The 15263-nt window shown below is 40.5% G+C and overlaps 1 protein-coding gene across 1 annotated transcript in view; it reads left to right on the top strand.

Annotated features, from left to right (window-relative positions):
- The window catches only part of SYN2 (synapsin II), a 174719-nt gene that overhangs the window by 25527 nt on the left and 133929 nt on the right, over window positions 1–15263 (top strand). The gene's annotated exons all lie outside the window — the stretch shown is intronic.

Genomic DNA, 15263 nt, shown 5'->3' on the forward strand with positions numbered 1-15263 from the left:
CCTGCCATATTGTTCATGTGTCCAAAGTCAGAGGATGTTTAGTACATTGCTTGGCTCCTTATAAGCTAGTCATTTAGCAACATGCAGGAGTTTGCTTGTCTCTGCAAGAGAGAAGGGGAGGTACCACAGAAGAAAAACCTGGCCTCTCATCAACCCTTTTTCATCCTGCTGTTTACTTTAATGAACAGCTGTGGCATTCCCGAGTCATTTTAATAGTGAGTAATAGGTGACAGTCAGGTGTTTTGTCAATGACTGTACCTGATAACAGGCTTGGAAAAACAGAAATGAATTTCCAGCTATGATAATTACATCAGTGTTGATCAATCCTCATTCTTTTCTGCAAATGCTATGCTTTCCTGTAATATAATCACCCCACTGCAGTTTGTGCATGATGTTGGAGTTACTCTGGTATGAATAAATCTATGTCTTCTGTAGTATGTTTCCTGTGTTCGGTTTCCCCATAAAGTGACAAAAAGGGACAAAGACAGCAGACTTCAGTACTGACAATGCCAAATGGAGAATTTAGGCAATTATAAACTGCACAGATACTTCTGATTCGATGTGTTGTTGTAAGAGTAGAAATCATTCATCTCTGAAAAATGACTTGTATAAGTTAGACTGTCTGATAGTCTGCAAGATGATTTCTTTTTGCATTACAAGGTGGTGTGGTGCTGACACAATATGACTTGATAACCAGCTCTGCCACACTCTTACTCGTCTCTCGTACTGGTGAACTGCAAAAAGGGTTAGATTTGAAACTCAGCAAATTCCAGTGTATCTTAGTAAATATACAAACAATATTATGTGCTAAATGATTACTAAATGCCCATAGATTCTTTGATTTGTCATTATTTGAAACCAGGAAATATAGCTCACTGTAGATTTGCTTGGGCTCCTTGAAACACAGGCTGTCTCTTGTGAGAGCTGGAAGCATGAAGGTGGTGTACAATAGCTATTGCATGCTTTTTCTAGAATTCATAATAGAGAAGTATACCTGCTGTCACACGTACACAGGAAAAGAGCACAAGTTGTGAACTGGGAGCTGTTTTAGCTGGTCCACATTGCTACTGTGTGCTTTTCAGAGCTAAGGATGGGCTAGGTCTTCTGTTTCAAGTTATTCTCTCAGAGGATATTTGTAGGTTTTACAGTTTTCTCTGGTGAAGTATCAGGTTCTTGTTGATTAAATGCTTTTGCAAAGAGGACAGTGTTTGCCGCTTTAAAAATAATCTTGCTTAAATAACACTTATATCTTGATGACTTCATTGATGTGTGGAGCAAATCTAATCTGAAAGTTGCTAAAGCTGCAGAAATGTTCAGTTCTATGTGAATGACCACATTTGTGTACTGTGGCCTTAATAACTTGGGTACTGTTGGGGTACTTGGATTCTTTAGTCTGTGTCTCACAGCTTTGAAAGCCATTTGGGCTACTTGAAATTCAGGCTATACAAACCCTACTCAGGATGAACTGATGCTGATTGGAGGCCTCACTCACTCAACTCCTCAGACTCAGGGAAGCACCAAGGGTGAAACTTTGGCATGCAACATCCCACATCCTCAGGCTAGGTCATAGACATCTGTCAGTAGGGGGCTTGTACCAAGGATTTGCGAAGCTGGGAGTCAAGACACAACTGTAACTATGCTGCTAAACTGTGCCATATTTGTTGGTATAAATGCTTTTAGAAATTAGTATTTCAATATCGACATTTAAAGCATTGTACAACGTTTTGAAAGGAAAGCAGGTAGGATTTTTTGTTTTCTGCCTCTGTACTTTTCCTCCTGTGTTATGTACTGGGGCCTGGTGCTCTCTGAGGAAGTCCTCTGCAGTAGAGCTCTTAGTTCTTTGCAATAGTAGAATGATAGAATCATTTTGGGTTGGAAAAGACCTTTTAAGATTGAACACAACCGTAAAGCTAATGCTGCAAAGTCTACCACTAAAGCGTGACGCTAGCAGCAGACGGCAAGATGGAAAAAGGAGGGGAAAAAAAGGATTAATGGAAGTTGGTGTTATTGATGGGGAAGAGAAGGAAGAAAAGGTCTGCAGGGCTGAGAGAAAACACAGCTGCAGATGGGAACACAGGCTGCTGTGGCCGTGAAGCTGAGGAATAGTTGTGTTTGGTTGGGTTTTTATTATGCCTGTTAGGAAAACGGACTCAATCCAAATGCAGTTTGTTATATTGGCCTTTCCAGCAGTCAGACGCGTTTATAAATGTCTCAAAATCCATTAAAGTTTCAATCAACAAATGAAAACAAATTGTGGTTTTAGTATCTGCTGTTCTGCAGCTCAGGAAGCAAATCAAATGAGTGAGCAGACCTGCTGATAAACTGGGATGGTTCCAGCACGAGCTTTGTTTCCATTACAGGAGCTGTACACATGTGGAACCAAGAAAGTTGGAAACCGGTATTTGAATGACCGTTTTGAGGTACCTAAACCTTGTTTAAGCAGAACTTAAGCCACTGTTGGTCACATTTGCCTTTGGGAAATCTAAGAGGAATATCAGTTCAGTTAGTGCAAAGTAAGCCGTATCAGTGACAAAAGGCCTTCTTGTTAAAAGACAGAAGAGGAACAAGAAGAGAAATGGAAATGATTTACTTATTCTAATGACAGGGTGGGTTATGGCTCCAAAAGACTCTGTAGGAAAAACAAAATCTGGTCTTCTCCATTTACACTCTTGTTAAAAGGTCAGGAAAGGAAATGAATCCTCCACAGCAGTAACTGTCCACCTGCTTCAGTGATTATTGCCTTGATTTTTGTCTCCTTCATATACAAATTGCTTACTCAGTTGCAGCTGTTTGAGTGGAATGGGGTTGGAGCTTTCTCTGATACGCAGAGATTGTATTTAGAGTTGTGCTGAGTAGATGCTCGGTATATTTCCACTTCCCCTGATTGAAGTTCATGGCAAGAAGAACGTGAGCTATGCTCTCGGCAGTTTATTTCCTGAGATAAGTGTACTTAAAAGAAGAAATGTAAAGAAATGGTATTGAAAATACCCTCTCTTTAAATAGAGGAAGAGCCTTTATAAAATTATTTGCACAAACCCTTAATAAGAATTGGTTCCAGCATACAGTTATTGTATTTTCAACTATGCTGTATCTGCATAAGTTACTTGGTTTAATTAATGAGAAATTACTGCAATAATACCTAAAGTGTCAGAATGGTCTGATAGTGACAGGGAAGTTAAAACTGTTTGACACGCTAGGAGGGAGTCTGCTTCTACTCAGGCACTTGATTTGCTGTCAGACCCCATGCCGCTCTGAGGTCATTTGGAAGAGATCTTCATGCTGGTTGTCCTCAGTGGGCTTCTCTGCTGTGACATGAAGGGCTTGATTTTTGAAGCAGACACACATGGCATATGCTAGATGCTGTTAAGGTACAGAATAAATATGGTCCTTTCCCTTCTGAACTGAGCTTCGATTTCAAAACGCATTGTCATATCAGTAGAGAGATGATTTGAAGACTATTTTAAGTTATTACTAGCTAAATAATCATTGCAATAAGTACAAAACAGCATCACATGCTTAAATGAAACTTCTTACATTTGTTTGTGCTTTTACTGGTCGGCACTGTGAAGAGTCTGGCTCCATCTTCCTTACTCCCTCCCTTCAGGTATTTATATACGTTGATCAGACTCTCCCTGAGCCTTCTCTTTTCCAGGCTGAAGAGTCACAGCTCTTTGAGTCTCCTCTTGTCCCTTAGTCATCTTCATGGCCCTTTGTTGGACTTGCTCCAGCAATTCCACACCTTCCTTTTCTCCCTCCTGCTTTCAAATAAGTTATTCCAGGGTTCTGTAAGAGCAAGAGAACAGTTTAACAGTTGTAAAAACAGTAGTGAACCATCTTACCAGTATGGCCCGAGATGTGTTTGTTTTTTTTTGAGGATTCCTTGATCTTCTGTTAATACACATGGTGTGGTCTAGTAAAAAACAATGGTAGGAAAGTATGCTTGCACAGAGATGTGGAAAGGAGCTCAACTAACAAAATGCAAAGCTGAGCTGCACCCTTGGAGAGGGGTTGAGCCTTGAGCATAGGGCCAATGTTGGGTTCCCATCCTTGGCTCTTCAGCATGGCAACTCACATCTGACAGTGCTTTGGCTGAACTGGTACCTCTGGGGAAGGGGTAGAGGCAGAAAAACCCCAGCCAAGTGCTGAATGACTTCATGGGTGAAGCAGAGACTGGAACTTCCCTTATATTTTGTTATGGACAAATTTACTTCATTTTTTGGGATTACATAGGAAAGTTTTGCACATGCTTATGAACTGATAAAGTGGTAGTTGTTATTTAGAGGGGATACAATTCTGTCCAAACGATGGACTATTTCTTTCAAGCTGTTAGTAAATTCTGATTACAGTCTACCTATTCCATATAGCTGTGAGTAGGGAGCATGAGACTTGGAATGTGCTGGAAAGGTTTTAAGTTACCTGGTTGTGTCTGTGACATTAGGACTTCCTTTGGCAGAAGAAGATTTGAATGTTGATGAAGCTCAGGAACAGTTGTGCAATACAGTCCAACATCTGTCCCTAAAGCAGGATCCTCTTCAATAAATGCAGGTGGCAGCTTGAACAAAATAAGTCTGGGCTGTGGGCATCAGGCTGGGTAAATCCTGAGAGAGGGGAGTGTCTGCTTAGAAATGTGGGGCTTATTAGACTTGTTGATAATCTGATAATAGTGAATAAATGCTTTCTTGTACTATACTCCTTGCTTTTATGAAGGGTGATTGCACTGTAACTCAAGTCAGAGGATGAGATTAAAAATCAGGGCTTTTCTGTTTAGGGTTTTGGATTGTTTAGTTTGTTTTTTGTTGTTTTTTTTACTTTATTAAGGATGAATTTCCCCAATTCTGTGGTTATAATGAGATGGGATGTAGGAAGGCAATTATTTTGTTTACATTCTTAACACCTTCTAAATGTCATTTAGTAAATGTCTTTCCTGGAGTGCAGCACAATTTATTCCATGGGCTGGAAAGCTGGTTTCAGTAATGAGCAATTGAGTGCAACAGGTACCTTTAGTCTGATAATGTGATAGTGGGTTTTCTACAACCTCGGGTTTTGCTTGGAGCAGAATTGTGCTAATACTGACTCACCCAACAGAAGTATTTATTTCACCTGAGAGTGTATAATTGGATCAGCTGAAATTTCCATGTGTTGTCATCAGGGGAACTTGTAAGACAGTTTTCTACCCGCTGTGTGGCAGCTCAGGTTCTATATTACCAAAGCCTTTAAAACACAGGGAGGGAGGTTTGGGCACCTGGCCCCTGTGCAACAATGCCATTTACTGAGAAGTGTTCCAGGTTCTAGTAACTTGCATTTTTGAGCTCCTCAAGCACAGAAAATAACCTCAGAAACATAAACAAAATTAGCTACTAACGCTAATTAAATCTGGTGGCATTGAATGTCTGTAATTTGGTGAATGTTAACCATGGGCTTTACTGGTGTTTCCATGATAGGCAAAAGAAAAACCACCCCACACAGGTTTATGGCAGTATCTACTTATGCTGCACATGATCTATTTGCATGTATTTTCCACACACAGCATATGGCAATTATTCAGAGTGCTACAGCCAAGTGGTGGGCACTTATGTTACTTATTTCTAAGCGTAGCTCAAGGATAGGGTGCTGTGCTGATCAGTTGTATGAAACTTTTGGGGTTTTTTCATGCCTCAACTTTCCTTATTCAGAGTCCTGCCCATTGCAGGTATGGAGGGTTGAGTCATTTGTATTGGAGCATTTTGCCTCCAGCAAGTATGCGCCTATTTTTTAAAAGGCAGAAATAAGAGGAAAATACATCATGTTGGCTGTAGCTGAAGCGAAGCTGTATTATAGAAATGCAGTGGTGGGATTTGCTTTCATACCTTTAACAATGCTATACCTGTATTTGCAAACCCGAGGTTCTGGTGTGCTTCATTTGTTTCCATGTTCTTAAATACTCACAATCTGACAGCTATCTTAATAACAGAAAATCATTTCTAATTCTTCTATTGCATTTTTAGAAGCAGAGTCCTATATAAAAATCAAGCTTTGCAGTCATGTCAAATCTTTTATTAATGTGCATGGTAATCTGTGGATTTTAGAAAGCCTTGAGTCAGCAGACTTCAAAGGAGGAACGTTCAGTTTAGATTTAAGTAGAGCATATGAGTCAACTCACAAGCTTTCTGGAATGTGCTTTTCGTCAAAGGAAAGCACTGGTGAAGCTCAGGGTAGGTTGAAAATACAACTGGTATGGAAGTCTTCCCTATAAGCAATTTTGGCCACATTAAAGTATATGTGTCTTTAGGGTAATGCAGATTTTCAGCTTCCTGTGGTATGGTATTATTAGAATCTTCTTAGACTTACCCAGTAACAAACTCTTACCCAGTTTGCAGAAAACCAATGAACTGAACAAGCAGCAGTCCTGCAAGTAACAGAGAATGTATAGTTGTGCTAAGTGGTTATAAATATATAAAATACATGTAATTTCTGTAGCAATTATGTCAGGCCTGTAAAGGAAGTAGTGCAGCATGATGTTATTTTGAATACTTAACATCAGAAGACTTCATCAACCCTTAGTTTTCTTGCCACATTACAAGTCAGTTCCTAGTCTGTTTGCCTCAGCCAATACCTCACATTAGGCAGAAGACTCTGTTCTGTGGGAAAATAGGGATGTTCCTGCACGTGTCCATGTTAGTTCATAGGCAGATCAGACTGAGACAGAATCTGATAGGCTGGGTTGGAGCAAGAAAGGACTTCACCTGGAGAAGTAGAGCAGCAGAGGAGGTCACAGTGGGAGGTGAGAACAGCACGTTTGATGTGTTAGTATTGTGTAATAGCAGTGCACACTTCAATCATGTATGGAGGAATTAGAAGAGAAACAGATGTCTCAGTGACGACTGCATCAAATTTGCAAGGAAAAGAATCTTCACAGAATTCTTTCTGTGATGCCAACCACAGTGGAGGATGAGCCATTATTGGATACAGCTCCGTCATGCACACTTGGATGTTTTTCTCTTTATCCAAGAGAACTGTGGGTAACTGTTTCAGAGAAATACTCTTCTTGGGAGTCAAAAGGTTTTAATAACATTTCCTTTGTTTTTTTCATCATATTGATACAAGGATTTCTGTTTGCCTGAACATGAACTTGTAAAACTCTTGGGTAAAGAAGAAACTAAAAAGCAAACAATAAACCACCCCATCCCTCTGCTCTAACTGCCTCTTTGTTTGTAGATGTCTACAAAACGAGGGTCTAAACCAGTGAGACAGTTAAAGCCTCCAGAGGTTACCAGTGTACGATGTTATGAGGCAAAAATCAGCATGCAGCTCTCATAGGTGAGGTCAGCACTCGAGAGCATCAGTTCTTGGAGTGTGTTTCTAAGATGAGCTAACAACTGCAGTCCCACAGATCCTGGGAAAGTCTTGTGTTGGAAGGTTGTATCTGTAGTCAACTCCAGGTCACTGTCCTGCAGCCTAACCTGTCACATAGGATGCATTTCATAGGTAGGAGGTTAAGGTTCATGTAGAGGCTTTTTCCAAGTGTATAGTTTGAAAGAAAGACCAGCACATTTGAGTTGTCCTTCCGTTTTAATTGATTATGTTTTCCACAAGAGGATGATAATCATAGGAAGTAAAAATAAACTTTTAAATTAATACAATGATTCTGGTTGTTGAGGAAATGGGAAATCCTTGTGGGAGCCAAGTTGTACATTTAACATACTAAAGCAAAGGTAACATGCAGTATGAGTAACAACCTTTTAGTTTCGTTTTGGTTGTCAAGTAGCAGTTTGCATCTAATTAATACGAAATCTTTATTATCAAAGGCCATCTTGACATCTGAGGATAATCATAGTGGTAGTCACAGCAAAATGGACTGAAAAGGACTTAAAAGGACTTGAGGTATCTGAGAGCTTATTTGCTCCTTCAGGATTCATTTGTAGTTCATTTCTCAATTAAAACCAGTTAGAAGCAAATGCTTTTGCAAACATGCTGTCCTTTAAGAGCAAGCAAAACCTTGGCTGCAGAGGGGGTTCACGTTTGCTGTAGTTTCTGTTCTTCCTTGAGAAAGGCACATGCAAGTTCCAGGACATTTTTCAGTTGTTTTTAAGAGTTCAAACTGTAAAAGAACTCATTAGAGAGCTCAGTGTACCTAGCAGGAGCTGCTAAGTGCGTGTGTCACCTAAGGTGAAACCCTCTCAAGGTGTGATGCAGGATTGCGTTAATCTGTGCCATGGTTGGCAGATTGGCAGTTGTGCTCGTTTGTTGAGGTCTGGTAGTGTCAGAGGTACCTGCTAAAAGTTTGTCGTCGTCGTCATTGGTTTTAATAGAAACTTGCAGATATGAACAGCAAATGTTGTGTGCCCTTCGGAATTCTTCCAGCAGGATATTGTGTCAGATGATACAGTAACCTCATCACTAGGGCAAATCCCATCTGTCGTGTCTGTACACTGAGAAACTATCCACTTCTTGAAGTCCTAGCTTAATATCTGAAGAAATTCTCTATTCCTCATGCCATAATAAAATCTTTGTTAGCAACATAGTGGCTCTATGTTGCAGACACTTCCAGATCCTAAAATTTGTCAGCAGTAAAGGCAGTGAAGAGTTCCCAAGTACTGGCATGTTGGTGCCTGTGTCTGTCATCTCCTCAAAGTAATGTATTCTGCTTAAATATATGATCAACGTGATTTTGTATGAAATAATGCATGCTATTTTCAGACTAAAGGGCAGTGTTTGTTAGGCTCATTTAGTGCTGTTTGACTTGCTTTTCCTCCAGTAGGTTAAACATCATATCCCAGTGGTTTTACATGACCTGGATCAGCCTGGTGGTAGTGGAAAATTTGATTTGACTAATAGTAAAAGTTACAAATAACTACAAAAGCAATCTGTTTGTAAGAGGCAAGGTGTGCTGGGAGGGGCAGAACAGAAACGGAGCTCTCAAGTGCTAAGGTATTGCAGGAGGTATTGTTTTAGCAGTTAGGTTTGGAGCTGGGAATGATCTGCTGCTTTCAGTTGTCATTTGGGGCTCTTGAAGTCATGTGTACTGCGGAGGCTCACCCCCAAGTCTCATTTCCTTTTATATTATTTCCATGACTGTTAATGGTCACATCCTTCTTTTAAAAAAGGTATTGTTTGTGTGTGAGAGCCCTTAAATCTGTCTCTTAAATCGGGCAATAGAAATTTATCTGTTTCCCTCAATGAATCTTGTATAGAATATTGTTCAGTTTCCTTCCAGAGGTTTTTTTTTTTTTCCAATAGCAAACGTGCTTCCAGGGATAGAAAGCGACTGCTTGATTTTGGCCATAATAAACCAGCAGATTTTACAGGTTGGGTTAATAATTTCTTTTTGTTAGCTCTAAAAATGGAGTTGAAGTGTTAACAAACAAGCTCCAAGGCACAGCCAGCGTTCAGCTCTATTCAGAATGTTCTGTTACAAACGAGCCAGCTTGCTGATGGCTTTTGAATCTGTGGACTTGTGCCTGTGCTGATTGCTGCAAAGCACCATTAGAGTCTTCCCAAGTGGAGCAGTGTCCTAATCGGGGTTGGATTTGCAAAAAGGACTTGAGAAACACAATGCTGTGGACTTGGAGTTGTATTTTAAGACTTCCGTGTGAATGGGTGTCAGTATGCCAGCCTTCCAGCAGACCCTGTGAGCACTGCAGGACAGGACTGCATCAAGTAACGAAGGGTTGTGTTGGAGGGAATGGTTGTTTTGGAAATCAAAGCAATTGCTTATTCTTTCTGTTCTGAGAAATTGCTTCAATATTGGTTTTGTGTTTTTGCTTAGTCATTGAATAATCTGTCCCTGGGTTCAGCATGAACAATATTAAACTTTGAAAAGACAAAATAGCAACACAAAGCCGTGAAAAAGCTATTGATTGACAAGAAGTCCTTGTATGCAGTCAATAATATCCAAGAGGCCGGGGGGGACTGGGGGAGGATGAGAGAGGATATTCTATTTCTTTACATCAGAAGATTAATATTCCCTCCAAATATTGTTTCATAATTAGAGCAAGTAAAAATACAGATTTTTAACCTCTGAAGTATTCATTTAATACATAAAAATGCTATTGCATCTGCATACTGTGGAAGAGAAGAATCCTGATCTGTGTGCAAGCAGCTGAGATTGAGCAGTTTACACCCATCTCTGTGACAATGTTTTTTCCCCACACTAACATGATTCTCGAAGATATGTGTGTATACATCAGGCTCTGTGGCATAATCCCACGACTTTCTTTTTTCCTGACGAAGTCCTGAAGCTATAATAGATCTTCTAACATTAGCAGATTTTTCTTAGAAGTTCCTTCTCTCTGTACCACATACCCACTCTTCATTTCTTTTGCATAATCAGGATTTATGAAATGAAAGAACTACCTGGTGGTTTAACAGTCGCAATCAAGAGATGCTATTAAAGGCCTTAATATTATCTGTATAGACATGTGTGTGAATGATTATCCAAGACAAGCATTTTTTTCTTTATACCCAGGATGTTGACAAAGGAAAAAGATGTTTCTACCCCTTTGGTAGAATTTTCTGATCTGTGGGTTCACATCCTAGTGATGCCTCTGTGGTACCACAGTCAGTCAGAACTGGTTCAGACCTTTCCAAAGCAAGGGAACTATTAAATCTCATCTCTGCATTTGGGACCTAATTCATAGTTTCCTGTTATGGAGCCTTAGTTATTCCTTTCTTGTTCTTTTCCATCTTCCTCTGATACCCTTGAGTTGTTACTAACTGCTGGTGACCTTCTGAGAAGGGCATATGATGCTGAGCTGGAAAATTGAAGGCAAAAGAAAAGAATGTATGTAGTTGCTGAGGAAGTAGGCAGGTGGAGAGAGCATTCCTGACTTACAGGAATTGAACAGTGGAGGGGAGGAGAAGTTACTTTCTGTACTGGCTTATTTTTGCCTGGAAACAAAAATCTGGATAGGGAGTGAAATAAGTGAAACGAAGCAGTCAGATGCTCAGGACAGCTCCTAGCTGGTAGGTGAGATGGGTAGTCTAGTTCATTGTGTGCTGCTTCATCGGATTGCATGAGCAGTTGCTTTCCCTGGCGTGGGAGCTACTTAGCGGTTTGAATTTTAACAGCGTGGCTATAGATGTAATTTTTACAAGCCATCGTATAAATGAATCGAGTCAATAGCATGTATGTGGTTGTCTGGTATCTGCTTGCATTTCTGTTGTTATTGGAAATAATGCTGCTGTTAGCACTAAGAAACTTAACCTATCTCTTTTCCTATAGATCATACCAGTTGTTTAGGCCAATAATTTCAATCAAAGCAACACCAAATACTGTAGGGAAAAGCCTGTCAGAAACTTGTATGTGAAAGATCAAGGGGTAAAACATCCTGTTCCTTTCTGTATAAGCCAGAATAGACATTCTCCTTGCATGGCTGACTACAGTCCTGAACTTAAAAATGGAATATTTCTTCCACTGTGGCTTCTGTAAATTACAGAAGCTTTGAGTGTTTTTAATAGGAACGGTTAATCTCTTTTTAATTCTGTGAACATCTTGGCACTTCCTGTGGCAATGGTAGTTGCTCTTTAATCATGTTTTACAGATTCAAACAGATTTATTCCTTCCAAGTGCAATTTGGATTGATTAATTTGGGTTAATGTGAGAAACCATTGTTCTTTTGTTGTGGACGAAGAAAGATTCTTGATCGATCTAATTTAAATCAATCATTATTTTATATACTTATTTCAATTTACCTTTTATTAACCCTGTTTATACAGTAAGCAGTGCTGCTCTCCTACCTCTAAGTATCTCCAGCAGGTGCAGCAGGCATGAGACTTCTATAGTGCTCATGAACATCATTTTTATTGCTAACTATATAGAGAATACTCACCTTTCACCTTCTCCTCCTGCCTTATGTGCCAAGCCCTTTGGAGCAGTGATTGTAGCAGGAGGTGGTTTGCCCTTTGCTATGCACAGGGAGTCTGTACCATTGTCTTCTGTGTATGCCATCCTGCTCTGATGCTTCCCTGCTGTCAGCTGGCTTTGGCACTGCAGCGTGTCAGAAGGAAGCCTAATCCTGAGTAGTGTTCTTACTCCTACAGCCTAATTTATATGGTCCATATTTTCTGCGACAGTTTTCTCATTTTATTTGAAAAGATGCTGTAAAATGTGAAACACTATCGCTTCTACTGTTGTTTTTATTTCTCTGAGCTTTTTATGGATCCTGTATAATATTATGCTGATGGAAAACCTTCTGTCAAAATTCAAACATTCATACACTTGTTTTCTGCTTTTTAATCCCTTTCCAGAAGGAGGGAAGATATTGAACTTAGATAAAGCAATAGCTTTTCTTCCATTAAGCAGAGTTTCCATTTAATGAAGAACAAGAAATAGTGCTTGAAAGACTTTGTATTTTTTACTTTTTATATGAGAATACTTATAGGAAATGGAAGGAGAGATCATTGCTTGAATGTTTTTAAGATAAAACATATATATTTATACCTTTTTATGCTTTGTTTTTCTTTCTGATACATGTGTATTGATCATTCCTATCAATACTGACAGGTTACTCAGTATTCTGGAATTCATTTATTATTTGCATGTGACCAGTATTGATTTTTCTCCTGTAAAACTGCTATTGGGTGTTTCTGAAACTGTATTCTGTTCATGGGGTGCATATGCTCACATATCTGATTGTGATGCTTAGTCTGATACAGGTTTTTTTCTGTGATTTCATTTTGGCAGTCTGAAGTTGCCAGAGACAATCATAGGCTATCACAGGTTGGAGTGGACCCGTAAGGATCATTGAGAGGTGATGATGCCGCAGTACATGGTCCTCTTTTCAGACTCCAGGCAGTAAGCAGCTGGGATGTATCAGTCAGTGGAAAAGCACTGGGGAATTTGTCATGACTGGAGAACTGAGGTGTGAAAGCTTTAGGGGAGAGGCAGATGGTACTAAAATTTGTGCAAGGCCGTTGGTAGTTGTCATTTCTGATGGATGTATGCAGAGGTGAGCGAGATCCTGGAGTCCTGTCTCTAGTATAGTCAAATAGCTGATAAGGGAGCCTGGTTGCAAGAAATTTGGGTGTCAAGGAGACTACATGAGATATCAGCTGAAATGTAGTCTATGAGAGCAAAGTAATTTGCATGTTGCAAGGAAGAGAGCAAAAGTTCCAAGGTTTGTAGCAGGGACGTACTTGAAGAGTTGCTGTCTCTGGCTGCTTAGCACGTGGGTTATTTTAAAGGAGTCTGTGGAAGGTGACTAAAGAAGGCGCCAAGTTCCACCTCATTCATTGAAGCTTTATTGCTTCCTCTATATGTGAAGCATCTAAATGGATGAAGACTTCTGAAGTCATTCTAGGGAGGTGGAGACCTGCCTTCCAGAGGGATCCACCGCACGCACAGCCTTCTCTCACAGCAGGCAGCATTGCTTATTTCTCTGGCTGTCGCTGTCCTGCAGCATCCTGCCTAAACTACTTGGTAAATGTTTCTTTTCTCCACACACCAACATAACGTGGTACTGAGGGGTGTAACGCTGCCAAGGGCAAGAGGAATGCAGGGCAGCAGGTGCGCTCAGCTGAGCACTTGGATGGAAGGTGGGAACGGCTCAGCATGGAACTGGCAGCAGGGTTTTAGGATGTACCATATGTGGATAGAGATGCTTGCAAGGAAATAGCAGAGCAAATTCAGATTCATAGTGCTCCAAAGATCTGTTTGTTTGACTATCCCTTTCTGGTACTCTTGATTGCTGCTCAGTAAGAAGTGAAGAGCCAGCTGGGAATTTCCCTGTCCCAGCACAATATCCTTCCTTATGAAGAGATCTGTTAGTACTTTTGTAGTGAATAATTTCAAGATAAACACAGAAGAACTGAAGGATTTAAAATAGCGTCCGAAACCATGCATAATGACTGGCAGGAATTACCAGTATGTTTCTAAGCTAATTCTCTTTGAAGAGATGCTGGTTTTAGTATTTTTCTACTGCTTTTTTAATTTTCACAAGGCCACTGGATTGTAAGATACTGTCTCTCCCTCAGATTTGATTGGAATTGCCCAGAAGGTTTAAAAATTACCAGGGGTGCAGGATATATATACACACACATATATATCATAGAATAGTTAGGGTTGGAAAGGACCTGAAGATCATCAAGTTCCAACCCCCCTGCTGTGGGCAGGGACACCTCACACTAAACCATCTCACCCAAGACTCTGTCCAACCTGGCCTTGACCACTGCCAGGGATGGAGCATTCACAACTTCCCTGGGCAACCCATTCCAGTGCCTCACCACCCTTAGAAGTAAAGAACTTCTTCCTTATATCCAATCTAAACTTCCCCTGTTTAAGTTTGAACCCATTACCCCTTGTCCTGTCACTACAGTTCCTAATGAAGAGTCCCTCCCCAGCATCCCTATAGGCCCCCTTCAGATACTGGGAGGCTGCTATGAGGTCTCCACGCAGCCTTCTCTTCTCCAGGCTGAACAGCCCCAACTTCCTCAGCCTGTCTTCATACAGGAGGTGCTCCAGTCCCCTGATCATCCTCGTGGTCTCCTCTGGACTTGTTCCAACAGTTCCATGTCCTTTTTATGTTGAGGACACCAGAACTACACACAATGCTGCAGGTGAGGTCTCACAAGAGCAGAGCAGAGGGGCAGGATCACCTCCTTGGACCTGCTGGTCACGCTCCTTTTGATGCAGCACAGGATACGGTTTATATATATATATATGAACCTTCCTTATATGAGGCTGGATATAAGGAAGTTCTTCCCTGTGAGGGTGGTGAGGTGTTGCTATAGGTTGCCTGAAGAAGTGATAAATGCTCCATCCCTGGCAGTATTCAAGGCCAGGTTGGACAGGGCCTTGGGTGATATGGTTTAGTGTGAGGTGTCCCTGCCCATGGCAGGGGGTTTGGAACTGGATGATCTTAAGGTCCTTTCCAACCCAAACCATTCTGTGATTCTAAGATCACATAAGCCTTGCTTTTATGGGAAACTGAGCTAACTCTTTCAGTAAAAAACTGTGTGTGCATGAGACTCATTGGTGTAAATACACATTCTGTCTCTTTTTTGATTTATTTTCCCTCTGTCAGAGAGGAGCACATGAGAGTAATTTTTCTTCCAGGTATTTGTCAGGATATCAAATGCAGTGTAGCTGTTATCACACATTAGGTGCCAGATGCAACTACTGATACTGGGAAATGATCACTTTAAAAACTGGAATTTATGTTTGCCTGAAGATCCAGTGGCAGGACATGATATAAAATGTATCATATTTTATATTAACTGCTCTGTGTTTTGTGATGGAGTTTTAATTCTGTAAACCAGATGAGCTATATGGGTATTTGTTATTAATA

Source organism: Pezoporus occidentalis, unplaced genomic scaffold (genome assembly GCF_034315485.1).
Source record: "Pezoporus occidentalis ecotype Australia unplaced genomic scaffold, CSIRO_AGI_Poc_V1 ctg106, whole genome shotgun sequence".
Classification (NCBI taxonomy): domain Eukaryota; kingdom Metazoa; phylum Chordata; class Aves; order Psittaciformes; family Psittacidae; genus Pezoporus; species Pezoporus occidentalis.